Below are 11,482 nucleotides of genomic sequence, written 5' to 3'. Positions count from 1 at the left end.
GCGACGAACTGCGGCGGCAGCAGAGAGAGGAAGAAGAAGATGGCGAAGGGAGAGGATGGCGCGCGTGCATCTACCGCTCCCCTCCCCCCTACTTATAGCCCTGGGCGGCAGAGCTGAGGGGACGGGGCGCGGGGATCGTGGGATTAACTGCGCCCACAACCCCATGACCCCGCGTTCACCGTACCATAACGGTGTGCGTTTATTACGCCCTGGAATGCCAACCGTCCGCCTCGGCCACAGCGGATCCGCGCGCGTGCCGAGGCGCGGTAGTGGTCGGCCCCAGCCTGCGGCGACGTCCCATCGCGCGCGTGGGCTAGCAGGCTGGTCCAGCCGGCTAGCACCGCGTGGCGCGTGGTCAGCGGGCGGCCGACTCGGCGCCCGGCGAGCGCGCCACCTAGCTCCCGCTTGGAATTTCGAAATCACCAGACGACACGCTTGGTCGCGGCCGACTCCTAGCTGTCGGCTCTTCAGAATAGGAAGCTGCTCAGGCCTCTCGCCCTTTCAGCCGCAATACCCCACCAGCTTCGGGGACTACTGTCGGAGTAAATGACCATGGGTAGCCTTATCTGCCCCACATGATATTTCAAGACATCAGGGCCGGCTGCGCCCCTCAAGCATCAAAGACAAATGACCGCCTTCTTATGACCGGCTGGTCCAAGAGGCCGGCTGCAGGAAGGCAGCAAGGCCCAAAGAGCGGCCCCGGTGCGGGCCGACTCCTAGCAGGCAGCCATCAAGGTGGTCGACTCCTAGCAGGCGGCCCATCCATGCGCCCTCGAAGTTTGCACCCACATAACAGCGACAGGACGATGCATGGCTACAGTACAACATGCCACCCCGAATCCCGGAACTGGCGTGGCCACAGTGCAACGTACAGGGCAGCCATCCCTGGCCCGGCGCAGCACTGTTGCCACGCTACCCATGACATCATCCATGGCAGAGCGGCCATGCTCCCACGACGGGCTGTCGGCACGGTCCGCTGGCGGCGGGCCCTAATTGTCTGTGAGATGTCAGAGGGCGGCAAGCCCTGACCAGTCGGCATAGGGGAAGGCCGGCTCTGGGCAGCCGGACCTTTCATTCCTTGAAGTTTGTGCGCCATTAACCTGATAAGATGGGGTGTGGCTACAGTGAGCGCCCACCAGGCAGCGGTACTGTACCACGCTCTCCCCAACCAAGCTTTCGTCACCAGAGGCAGGGCTACAGTGACCGGCAGTCGACAGGACACACAGGTGATGGGCCCTACCTATCGGCCGAGAGCCCGGCAGCCGCACTACAAGAAATATGTCAACTTATGACCTTCTATCAGTGACCCTCGAAGAATTGGTCATAAATTTATGACCATTTTAGACCAATTGGTCAAAAGCTGTTCAGGGGGCTTCAAACCCTAAACAATTGCGACCATTTTGGTCTGAAAGGTCGTAATTTCCTTACACGAAATGGTCACAAAGCAAACAGTGCTAGTCTGCTGCCTTATTTCTAGTTGTTAATGACCAATATAGATGGTCACAACCTTGTAGATTGTGGTGGGTTGTGATGACTAGGCGCCATCTCATCAGTTTTGCCTATGTGTCATGTCCATGTGGCAGTTTTTGCCCTAAGTTGTGAAGCAACCTATATTTCTATCATTCCCAAAATTCCCAAAAAAATCTCATAAATTCTTTGGGTCATATCTTCATCAAATATGTAAAAATCTTCCTTGCCTAGTTCAAAAATAATTCAAAAATATTCATTTTCCTATTCTGTTCAGAGTAACAGTTTGTGAAGGAAGTACCACTTTGGCATGTCCAAATAGTATCCATTTTCTATAGTGCTTTCCTATGACCAAAGAACGATCCTCCACCAAATGCCAGCTCAATCCATTCATTATTTTGAGCCGAGCTTCAACATTCGTATTTATGTCCAGTGTGGTGGTTTGCAAAGCAAGTACCACCTAGGCTCCTCCTTTTGAGCTGAAAATTTGTGAAGACGGTCTTCTTAGTAACTGATCATCCTCAGCCAAAACTCACGCCCATTAGCCATGTACATTTCCTGTACCGCTAATCAAACACTTGGCTGCTAATTCATGTTTGAGCACCGATCGGTCTCCTCGTGAGAATCTTATGTTGTAATTTTCTTCCTAGCACCTACCTGGGGAGTGCCCAACCCACTAGACATGTCTAGGCTACCCAGAACACATGCAACGCCACGGTCACGCGGTGACCACGCGGCGGGCATGCGAGTTTACGCGCTCTAGAGATGGGGCCCTCGGCCACCGCCCAAACCTCGACGTATCGCCACCAAACCATGTATTTATGATTAAATAGGTACTTATGTAACTAGAAATGATTTTTGGAAAAAATCAATAGCAAACTATGAGGCAGCTGCAGTTCAAATTTGACCCGCTTCCAACTGAATCGGTGGAAATTTGTCTTTTTCATGAGAGGTGGATCAAAACTTTTTACACCCAACCATTTTGTCAATTGTGCATTAAATATGTCCTAGTATTTTAGAAAATTAATTTGGTCCAATTTTGCAACAATTATTTGGTAGTTCCTTCACAAAAAAACCTCCTTTCGGGCACTCGGAAAATGAAAAATGGTTTTTTCGTCCAAAGAAAATGAAAACTTCCTTAGGCAACATTGTTTGCCATTCCAATATGCACCCTTGTGCACAATATGAGATCATTTGAACAAACTATGCCACGAATGTGGCCATAAGATTGATCATTTGGCTTGAAAGCCATGAATCTTCAGAGATGATAGCTCATTTCTGAGGACACTTTTTTAAAATAATTGCCGTATTACAAGTTTGTTATTTTTATTGGGAACTTGGCCACATATAATGACACAATGTGAAGGTTTCCCAATTTTTTGATTTTTTTGAATTTTTTATGCCCGTTTCAAAATGCGGTCAAAACGGCGGGCTTGACCGTTCCTAGCTAGTGGTTGAATCTTGGAAAAAATTTGGTGTTTCTCTGATTAAATAGGTACTTATGTAACTAGAAATGATTTTTGTAAAAAATAAATAGCAAACTATGAGGCAGCTGCAGTTCAAATTTGACCCGCTTCCAACTGAATTGGCGGAAATTTGTCTTTTTCACGAGAGGTGGATCAAAACTTTTTACACCCAACCATTTTGTCAATTGTGCATTAAATATGTCCTAGTATTTTAGAAAATTGATTTGGTCCAATTTTGCAACAATTATTTGGTAGTTCCTTCACAAAAAAAACCTCCTTTCGGGCACTCGGAAAATGAAAAATGGTTTTTTCGTCCAAAGAAAATGAAAACTTCCTTAGGCAACATTGTTTGCCATTCCAATATGCACCCTTGTACACAATATGAGATCATTTGAACAAACTATGCCATGAATGTGGCCATAAGATTGATCATTTGGCTTGAAAGCCATGAATCTTCAGAGATGATAGCTCATTTCTGAGAACACTTTTTTAAAATAATTGTCGTATTACAAGTTTGTTATTTTTCTTGGGAACTTGGCCACATATAATGACACAATGTGAAGGTTTCCCAATTTTTTGATTTTTTTGAATTTTTTATGCCCGTTTCAAAATGCGGTCAAAACGGCCGGCTTGACCGTTCCTAGCTAGTGGTTGAATCTTGGAAAAAATTTGGTGTTTCTCTGATTAAATAGGTACTTATGTAACTATAAATGATTTTTGTAAAAAATAAATAGCAAACTATGAGGCAGCTGCAGTTCAAATTTGACCCGCTTCCAACTGAATCGGCGGAAATTGTCTTTTTCACGAGAGGTAGATCAAAACTTTTTACACCCAACCATTTTGTCAATTGTGCATTAAATATGTCCTAGTATTTTAGAAAATTGATTTGGTCCAATTTTGCAACAATTATTTGGTAGTTCCTTCACAAAAAAACCTCCTTTCGGGCACTCGGAAAATGAAAATGGTTTTTTCGTCCAAAGAAAATGAAAACTTCTTTAGGCAACATTGTTTGCTATTCCAATATGCACCCTTGTACACAATATGAGATCATTTGAACAAACTATGCCACGAATGTGGCCATAAGATTGATCATTTGGCTTGAAAGCCATGAATCTTCAGAGATGATAGCTCATTTCTGAGAACACTTTTTTAAAATAATTGCCGTATTACAAGTTTGTTATTTTTCTTGGGAACTTGGCCACATATAATGACACAATGTGAAGGTTTCCCAATTTTTTGATTTGTTTTTGAATTTTTTATGCCCGTTTCAAAATGCGGTCAAAACGGCGGGCTTGACCATTCCTAGCTAGTGGTTGAATCTTGAAAAACTTTTGGTGTTTCTCTGATTAAATAGATACTTATGTACCTAGAAATGATTTTTGTAAAAAATAAATAGCAAACTATGAGGCAGCTGCAGTTCAAATTTGACCCGCTTCCAGCTGAATCGGCGGAAATTTGTCTTTTTCACGAGAGGTGGATCAAAACTTTTTACACCCAACCATTTTGTCAATTGTATATTAAATATGGACTAGTATTTTAGAAAATTGATGGAGTCCAATTTTGCAACAAATATTTGGTAGGTTCTTTAAAAAAACCTATTTTTGCCACTCGGAAAATGATTAAAAATAGCTACAAAGATCATAAATGCATACAAATTAGTCCTTATCCATGAAATGTGGTCTAACTCTAGTGAAAATTTGTGTGATGCCCTTTTGCAATATATTTTGATAGCTACTTCACAAAATCACTGAATTTTTAGTACTTGGAAACTACTTAAATCAATGGTTTTTCCAAACCAATCAAAACTCTTCCCACGGATCGATGACATGGAGCCCATCCATCCATCCATCCATCTCTCCATCCCACATCCATCCATCCATCCATCTATCTACAGAAAAAAGAAAAGAACTAAAAAGGAGATACCCCACCCGCAGCCCAAACCCTAGCTCTGATCCCCCATCTCCTCGCCGCCGCCGCCCCCTCCCGAACCAGTCCTCTGCCTCATCCCCCTCCTCTCCCCAATCCCATCCCTCCCTCATCTCCCACATCGCTGCCGCCACCGATCCAAACCTCGCCGGCCGGTGGCCTCTCCCTCTCCTCCCACCTTAGGCAGAGCCACCACCCATCCATCTCTCTCTCCTCCCACCTCAGGCAACCCCTCTTTCACTCGTCTCTCCCTCTCCCATGCACCACTCCTGTCTGCCACAACCACCTACGGATCCCGCTTGATTCCGGCATCCTCCGGCGTCGCCAAGCCTACCCACAGCTTCCTCTCGCTGCACTCCCTCTTCACCACCACGTCGATTTGCTTTACCCCGCCTCATGTGGTCGCCCGCATCACTTCCTCCCGCTAGGGTTTCGGTGGTGGTGTGGACCTCTTCGTTGGTGGTGGTGGCGGTGCGCGTGAGATCCTCCTACAAGGCCGCCGCCGGATCAGCTCCTCTCCGCCGGTGGATCCTCGCCTCTCCGACAAGGCCGCCACCGGACCCCCTCCTCTTCGACAGCAACGCCTCCGGATCCGCTCGTCCTCGACAACGATGGCACCGAGGAGCACCAGGAGCTTCGGATCAGGTAACTTATTATCTCCCTCTCTCCCTCCCGCAGGGCATGGAAGCAGTACCTACTTCGGATCAGGGCTTTACATATAACTCTGATGCAGCCGACTTCCATTTTGCGATATAACTAATCATGTTGTTTTCTGTTCTTGTTGTGTAGTGTGCCAAGCTCAGTTTGGTCCTTGCCGGTGAGCCTGCTATTCAGTACCTCGGTTTCTTATGTTCAGTGTTTTTTTAGCTCTCCCGCTCATGGTGCGTGAATTTTCTTTGCGATTTAAGGACCTCAACTGCCCAAGAAGATCCGCGCTCTCGCGTCCTTCAAGGAATACACCTTTGCTGCATACGGAAGCGATATCGCGGTTTTTAAACAGACCGATCTGGTAAGGGAATTGTTGTGTTTAGGATAGCTGAATTAGTCTTATCAGTCATGTTAGCTATTAGCAGTCAAGGCCTTGCGTGCTGATGATTCATTGCTGTAACAGTTGGGCATTGATCCATTTTGAAAGTAGTCTTAAGTGTTGATTCATTGCTGGAACAGTTGGGCATTATTCCATTTTGAAAGTAGTCTGTCTAAGTGTTGATTCATTGTTTGGTGCCTGCTGCATGAAATTATTATCGGCTACTTATTCCAAACTTCCAGACTTGAGTTCCTGACCAGAAAATACCTTTGTCTCAGATGTACTTGTAGATCTCTTGTGAAATCAAATGTTGATTGTGGATTAATAGGTGCACTTGTAATGTTCTGCGAAACAGCATGTTTGATTGTGTGGCTATACAAAAAAAGATAAATTGTGGGAACTTTCAGTTTCTATATTAGCTCCTTTTCCTTATTTTTACAGCACATAAAAACAAACTTGTTGTGCCTGGGTTTGTGGATCTTAAAAAAAATCACCTATGCTTTCCTTGCTCATACAAAACGCCCAACTGTTGTTCTTGTAAATACAAGCGTGCATACCATCGGCACCTTCACCAAAAAGAAAAGGCTCTAGCCACTTCTTATGACAAGAAAAATAGAAGTGCCCCTAAATTTAAACATATTCCTCTTTACTGAAAACCCATTGTTCTTTTCTAAACTATTGCAAAAATCGAGCAGTGGAACTGATTATATAAATTTTATATTGTCTTGGTAGCTTCACTCGTGTCTGCCACTGATTGGTTTCTGCTTAACCCATGTGCAGAGGACGTGTACAAGAATCTGAAGAAGAACGGTAGCGGGGGGCAGGAGCCGGAGGCGACCAGCATGATGCCGGCTGTGTACGGCGGCGACCACAAGCTCTCCGGTGAGTCGGCTCCATCTTCTAGCCCTAGTGCCCTATTTTCTGCTCCTATATTATGCTCTGTTGGTTTAGAACACTGGCAGCAGTAGCCTACCATGTATATGTACTAAACAACAGGATTTCAATCACCTTTTGTACACTAGCAGCTTGCTTACACAGTTGTCACGTTTGCTTGTGGTAGCCATTATGTGGCTGAATCATGTCTATGTCTACTAATCATCAGTTAATAGCATTTGGCTTCTTTGTGATGGTCTGGGACTATTTTATGGTGATGTGGATATACTTTCTGATTTAAAGTTACTAATATGTGGTCTGGTGTCATATTATGGTATAATATTCTTTGTTTTGACTCTTTCTCTGGTGCAAGGAAAGTTGTGAGTAGACATCAACGATGCCTACTTGCTTGGCTGCTACAGTGATGCATGCGCCGGTCAAGCAAGCACACATGCATATACGTACATGTTGGGATAGTAGCAGATATTCCCTCTGTTCCTGCTATATGCCTACTTGCTTGGTTTGCAAAATGCTGTGATGAATCATGAAATCTACAACGTATGTCAGACTTTAGAGATGCCATTTGGCATTGATGAGAAGATATTTCATATTCTGAGCAATAATGTTTGCATTTCATACCGATAGTTGCCAAACTATAAATTGTTATAGCCTTTTTTCTTGTTGTCCATGCATGCTTATATGTTTGAGGGTCAAGTGATGAGGAATAAACCATCAACAATATGATGGAGCTATGCTGCTCTGATTCTTAGTATTTAAGTCTCTGATGATACCTCAACACCCTGATATGTTTGTGGCTTTCTATGATGTCCACATACTGAAGGAAGTCCTACTATCTTCACAACAAATATAATTTTTCTTGAACGAGTTTATAAATTGAACTATCTCCACAACAAAGATACTTACCATTTGTAGTTCCAATCTAAAGTGTTGCCTGATTTCATTTGTGGTTCAAGTGATGATGAGAAACTGCAACAACATGACAGGAGTTACCTTCTTGTGATTCGTAGTTTGAAGTCTGATGATTTCTTACCTTCAATTAACCGTTGTCTTGTGAAATGCGCTCACGTTCTTGTTTTCTTATGAATTGCTTGATGCAATTTCTAAGTCTGGTGTTCTTGAAAAATTGCAGCAATATGACAGGACCATGTTTTGTACTAGTTTTCTGTTTGATTTCTCTATCCAAAATTTTCCTTTGCCTTCTGTTTTGCAATCTTTTTTCACTTGTTTTCTCTGACTTCTACCATGATCATTTCCGAATGTGTTGTCTTAACTACCAATGATCACTTCTTTTGATCATGATCATGGTTGTTACCTCACCATGCCATTTACTAGCTATTACCATCAAGGAAACTCGAAGTATTTAATAACCCGAAAGCTTATGGTTTGGTTGGATTAAGGATGTAAAGAAAACGAATTTTGTCGCTATTGAGAATTGTATTTGTTGTTGACAATGCTGCGTACATAGAATACCTAATTGTCTTATGTAACTTAATTTCCTTGCATTTTCAACTCTGATTTTGAACGACTAAGGTTACTCCCATGAACAATTTTGCTAAACATTTATCACATCTTAGATCTGCTCTACTGCTTACATTAGTGTTGCCATTCAAGTTGTTTGGTTCTGGTCTCACCAGCAGTACAATCTAATGCTGCTTTATGTTCACTCTCTTACAGGAGCTCCCTGCCTATTCTTTCTGGAGTGTGAAGCCGTGAAGCCAAGCAAGCTGTGAAGCCCTATTTAGCAAAGAGTTTTTGATCTGTTTGACTGTAAATTGTAATATTGTAACAGATTGGAAAAGACTAATGTAGTGTTATTTGATGAATTATATTTGTCCTGTCCTATTTGAAATAGTGTTTGTGTATGTTAAAAATATGTGAAATGGAAACATGACCAGCGGGACCAATTTATGTCCCACTTATGAATATAATCTGAGAAATTCTGAAATTTTTGACATGTGGGACCACCATCTGACTAGCGGGACCAGCTCTAAAATAAATGATTGAAACATAGAAAATCAATTGATGGTAAGAAGGCCACAGCCCAACAATAAAAAAGGCTACAATAATGGGCTTGGCCCATGAACCCAATCAAAATTTGATGAAAAAAAAACACAAATAGGCTAAATTAATGGGCTCGGCCCATGTAAAATGCCGAATCGGACCGGGCTGAATCTTGTGCCACATCAGATTGCCACGTTGGATGCCTATGTGGCCTAGGGAAGGTTGCTAGTGACCAAAACGCCACAGTAGGAATATTTTGATCGTAAACGTCTTTGACCATTCCAGAAGAAAGGTCGCTATAGTCAGTTTACGACGGCCAGCTTTTGACCTTCTGTTTTTGGTCACAAAAAGGTCATAAATGGAAATTTGTGACCTTTCAGTGACCAATAGTGGTGGTCATAAGTTGACATATTTCTTGTAGTGCCGACGGGGCCCACCAGGTGGCAGGCCCCAGCAGCCGGCGAAGAAGCGGCGACCACAGACACTGACGGCCCGGGCCTACATCCAGCCGGATTACCATTGTACCCCTGGGGGGTAGGCCTATATAAACCCCCCCAGGGCACCCATGCAAAGGGTTTAGCCTCTTAGAGATTACGCGCACACGTAGAGAGAGGAGTAGAGTTAGCCTTGCCCTTCTTCCTCCTCTAGCCAAACAGCTCAAGGAGCAGCATTGTAGCCACTTGTTGATCTAGTGATCATGCGGAAACCCCACAGAGCGGGACTAAGGGTGTTATCTCCTAGGAGAGCCCCGAACCTGGGTAAGATGTGTCGGCGTGCATGTTTACGCCTTATCCCGCTTCCAGGCACCGGCGATGTTCTACTAGCTCCCACTATGATGAGCCATCCTTTGGCATATGTCGCACCAACCACCCGACAGAGAAAGTCCGATTAATCTCCAAACAAGGACTTCAATGAGGAAACGGATAGAGATCCACCATTGCCAGGTGCAACGAATAAGGCCATTCCTAGGGGCTTCCCCCCGAAAATCAAGGCCCGGTGCCCGAAAGAACACCACCAAAAATGAAGTCACCCTATGTTGATGCCCCCGCTTGCCGAGAACTTTTCTTCAATACACCAATCGCCCGACTCATAGTCAACACACACATGGTTTTGATGTAGACACACTCAAAAGGAACCACGCTCGTAGAATGAGAAGTGGAACGTTGCCTTCTCCTATCCATTGGGGTGCTCTCTCCTTTGAGCCTGGCCTATCTCTTCGAACACAACCGCCAAGAAGATCACAACACCACTTTGTTTCAACGCTTTGCCACCTTTGCTCACTCCATCGGATTTGTTGAATCAAAATCTGATGCCTCTCCATTCATTTTTCAACAAGGTGCCTCCATGGCTTATCTTCTACTTTATGTCGATGACATCAGTATCACTGCTTCCTCTTCGTCTAATGTTGCTACCATCACTCGTGTCATGGCCAGTGAATTTTCCATAAAGGACCATAGCCCCCTACATCACTTTGGTCACTCGTACATCTGGTGGCCTTCATCTTTCACAACGCCAATATATTCATGATATCTTCCGGCATGTGCGACTGGCATCCCGTTTCTACACTCTTTTTTTAGGACAACATTTCTACACTCACTGACACCAAAGCTAAACTATCTTCTTCGATTAGGTTGTTGATCCTTCACTTTATCATAGCCTAGCGGGTGCTCTTGAATATGCGACTCTCACTCACCATGACATTGCTTATGTCGTACAACAAGTCTGTCTCCACATGCATGATCCTCGTGAATCCCAATTTTCTCTCATCATCAAACACATCCTTCATTATCTAAATGGAACTCTCCATCATGGTCTATTACTACACCACACTTCTTATTCTCTCACTGCCTTTTGGGATACCGATTGGGATGGGTGCCCAGACACCATACGCTCCACCTTAGGGTTTAGCATGTATCTCGTTGATAACATTGTCTCCTGGTCCTCCCACCGATAGACAACGGTTCCCACTCTAGTGCGGAGGCAGAGTACAGGGCGATTACTGCGGCTGTTCCAGAATCATGTTGGGTTCGTCAAGTATTACAGGAGCTTCGACAAGCCGATTTCGAGTGCTGCCTACTTATCAGCCAATCCAGTTCAGCATCGCCGGACTAAGCATATCAAGCATCATATTCACTTAGTTCGGGAGAAAGTGACACTTGATGATGTTCCAGTATTACACGTCCCATCATTTTCACAGTTTGCAGATATATTTTACGAAAGGCTCATCCACAGCTCTTTTTCAAGAATTCGATCGTCTTCAGGTCCATTCTATTCCCAATTCAGACTGCCGGCGCTTCAGGTCCTACCGCCCGTCGGCTACCGATCAACTTGGAGTGCACACCAAGCTACCACCGAATCAATAGTTCCATATTATTTGTCTTATTGTATTCGTATAAACAATCTCTTCTGTTGATATAAATATATGAGGAGGCTGAGCCGTGGCAGGCGTTGAGTCGCCCTGCCTGTTCTTTCACAGCGAGCAGAGCCCAGCCCAACATCAGATGTAAGAAACTCAAAATCATGTTCCTGTCAAAGAGACGTCATGCGACCGGCTCCAAAATCATTGCAACAAAAAAAAGCAACAACACTTATAAACTAAAAATTTCTCAGATGAATGAAGTACATACATGAAGTTATGAACTGTAATACTACAAGTACATAAAGCTTTCAATCGTGACTTTCAAAGCCTTTCCAAGTGAAT

General features: G+C 44.2%; 2 non-coding genes and 1 pseudogene across 2 annotated transcripts; all 3 read left to right on the top strand.

The window, feature by feature from the left end:
• The first annotated feature begins 7,285 nt into the window (after positions 1 to 7,285).
• LOC123140354 (small nucleolar RNA R64/Z200 family) lies at positions 7,286 to 7,382 on the top strand. Its single transcript, XR_006469960.1, has one exon. It is a non-coding gene; the product is annotated as a small nucleolar RNA R64/Z200 family (small nucleolar RNA).
• An 84-nt stretch (positions 7,383 to 7,466) lies between these two features.
• LOC123140329 (small nucleolar RNA Z199) lies at positions 7,467 to 7,551 on the top strand. The gene has a single exon (XR_006469947.1). It is a non-coding gene; the product is annotated as a small nucleolar RNA Z199 (small nucleolar RNA).
• A 174-nt stretch (positions 7,552 to 7,725) lies between these two features.
• On the top strand, positions 7,726 to 7,804 carry LOC123140332 (uncharacterized; annotated as a pseudogene).
• Positions 7,805 to 11,482: the final 3,678 nt, after the last annotated feature.

This window comes from Triticum aestivum, chromosome 6B, assembly GCF_018294505.1.
Source record: "Triticum aestivum cultivar Chinese Spring chromosome 6B, IWGSC CS RefSeq v2.1, whole genome shotgun sequence".
In the NCBI taxonomy this organism is placed as follows: Eukaryota; Viridiplantae; Streptophyta; class Magnoliopsida; order Poales; family Poaceae; genus Triticum; species Triticum aestivum.
Note: the sequence above shows the minus strand (reverse complement) of the source record. Positions and strands in the feature narration are given on the sequence as shown.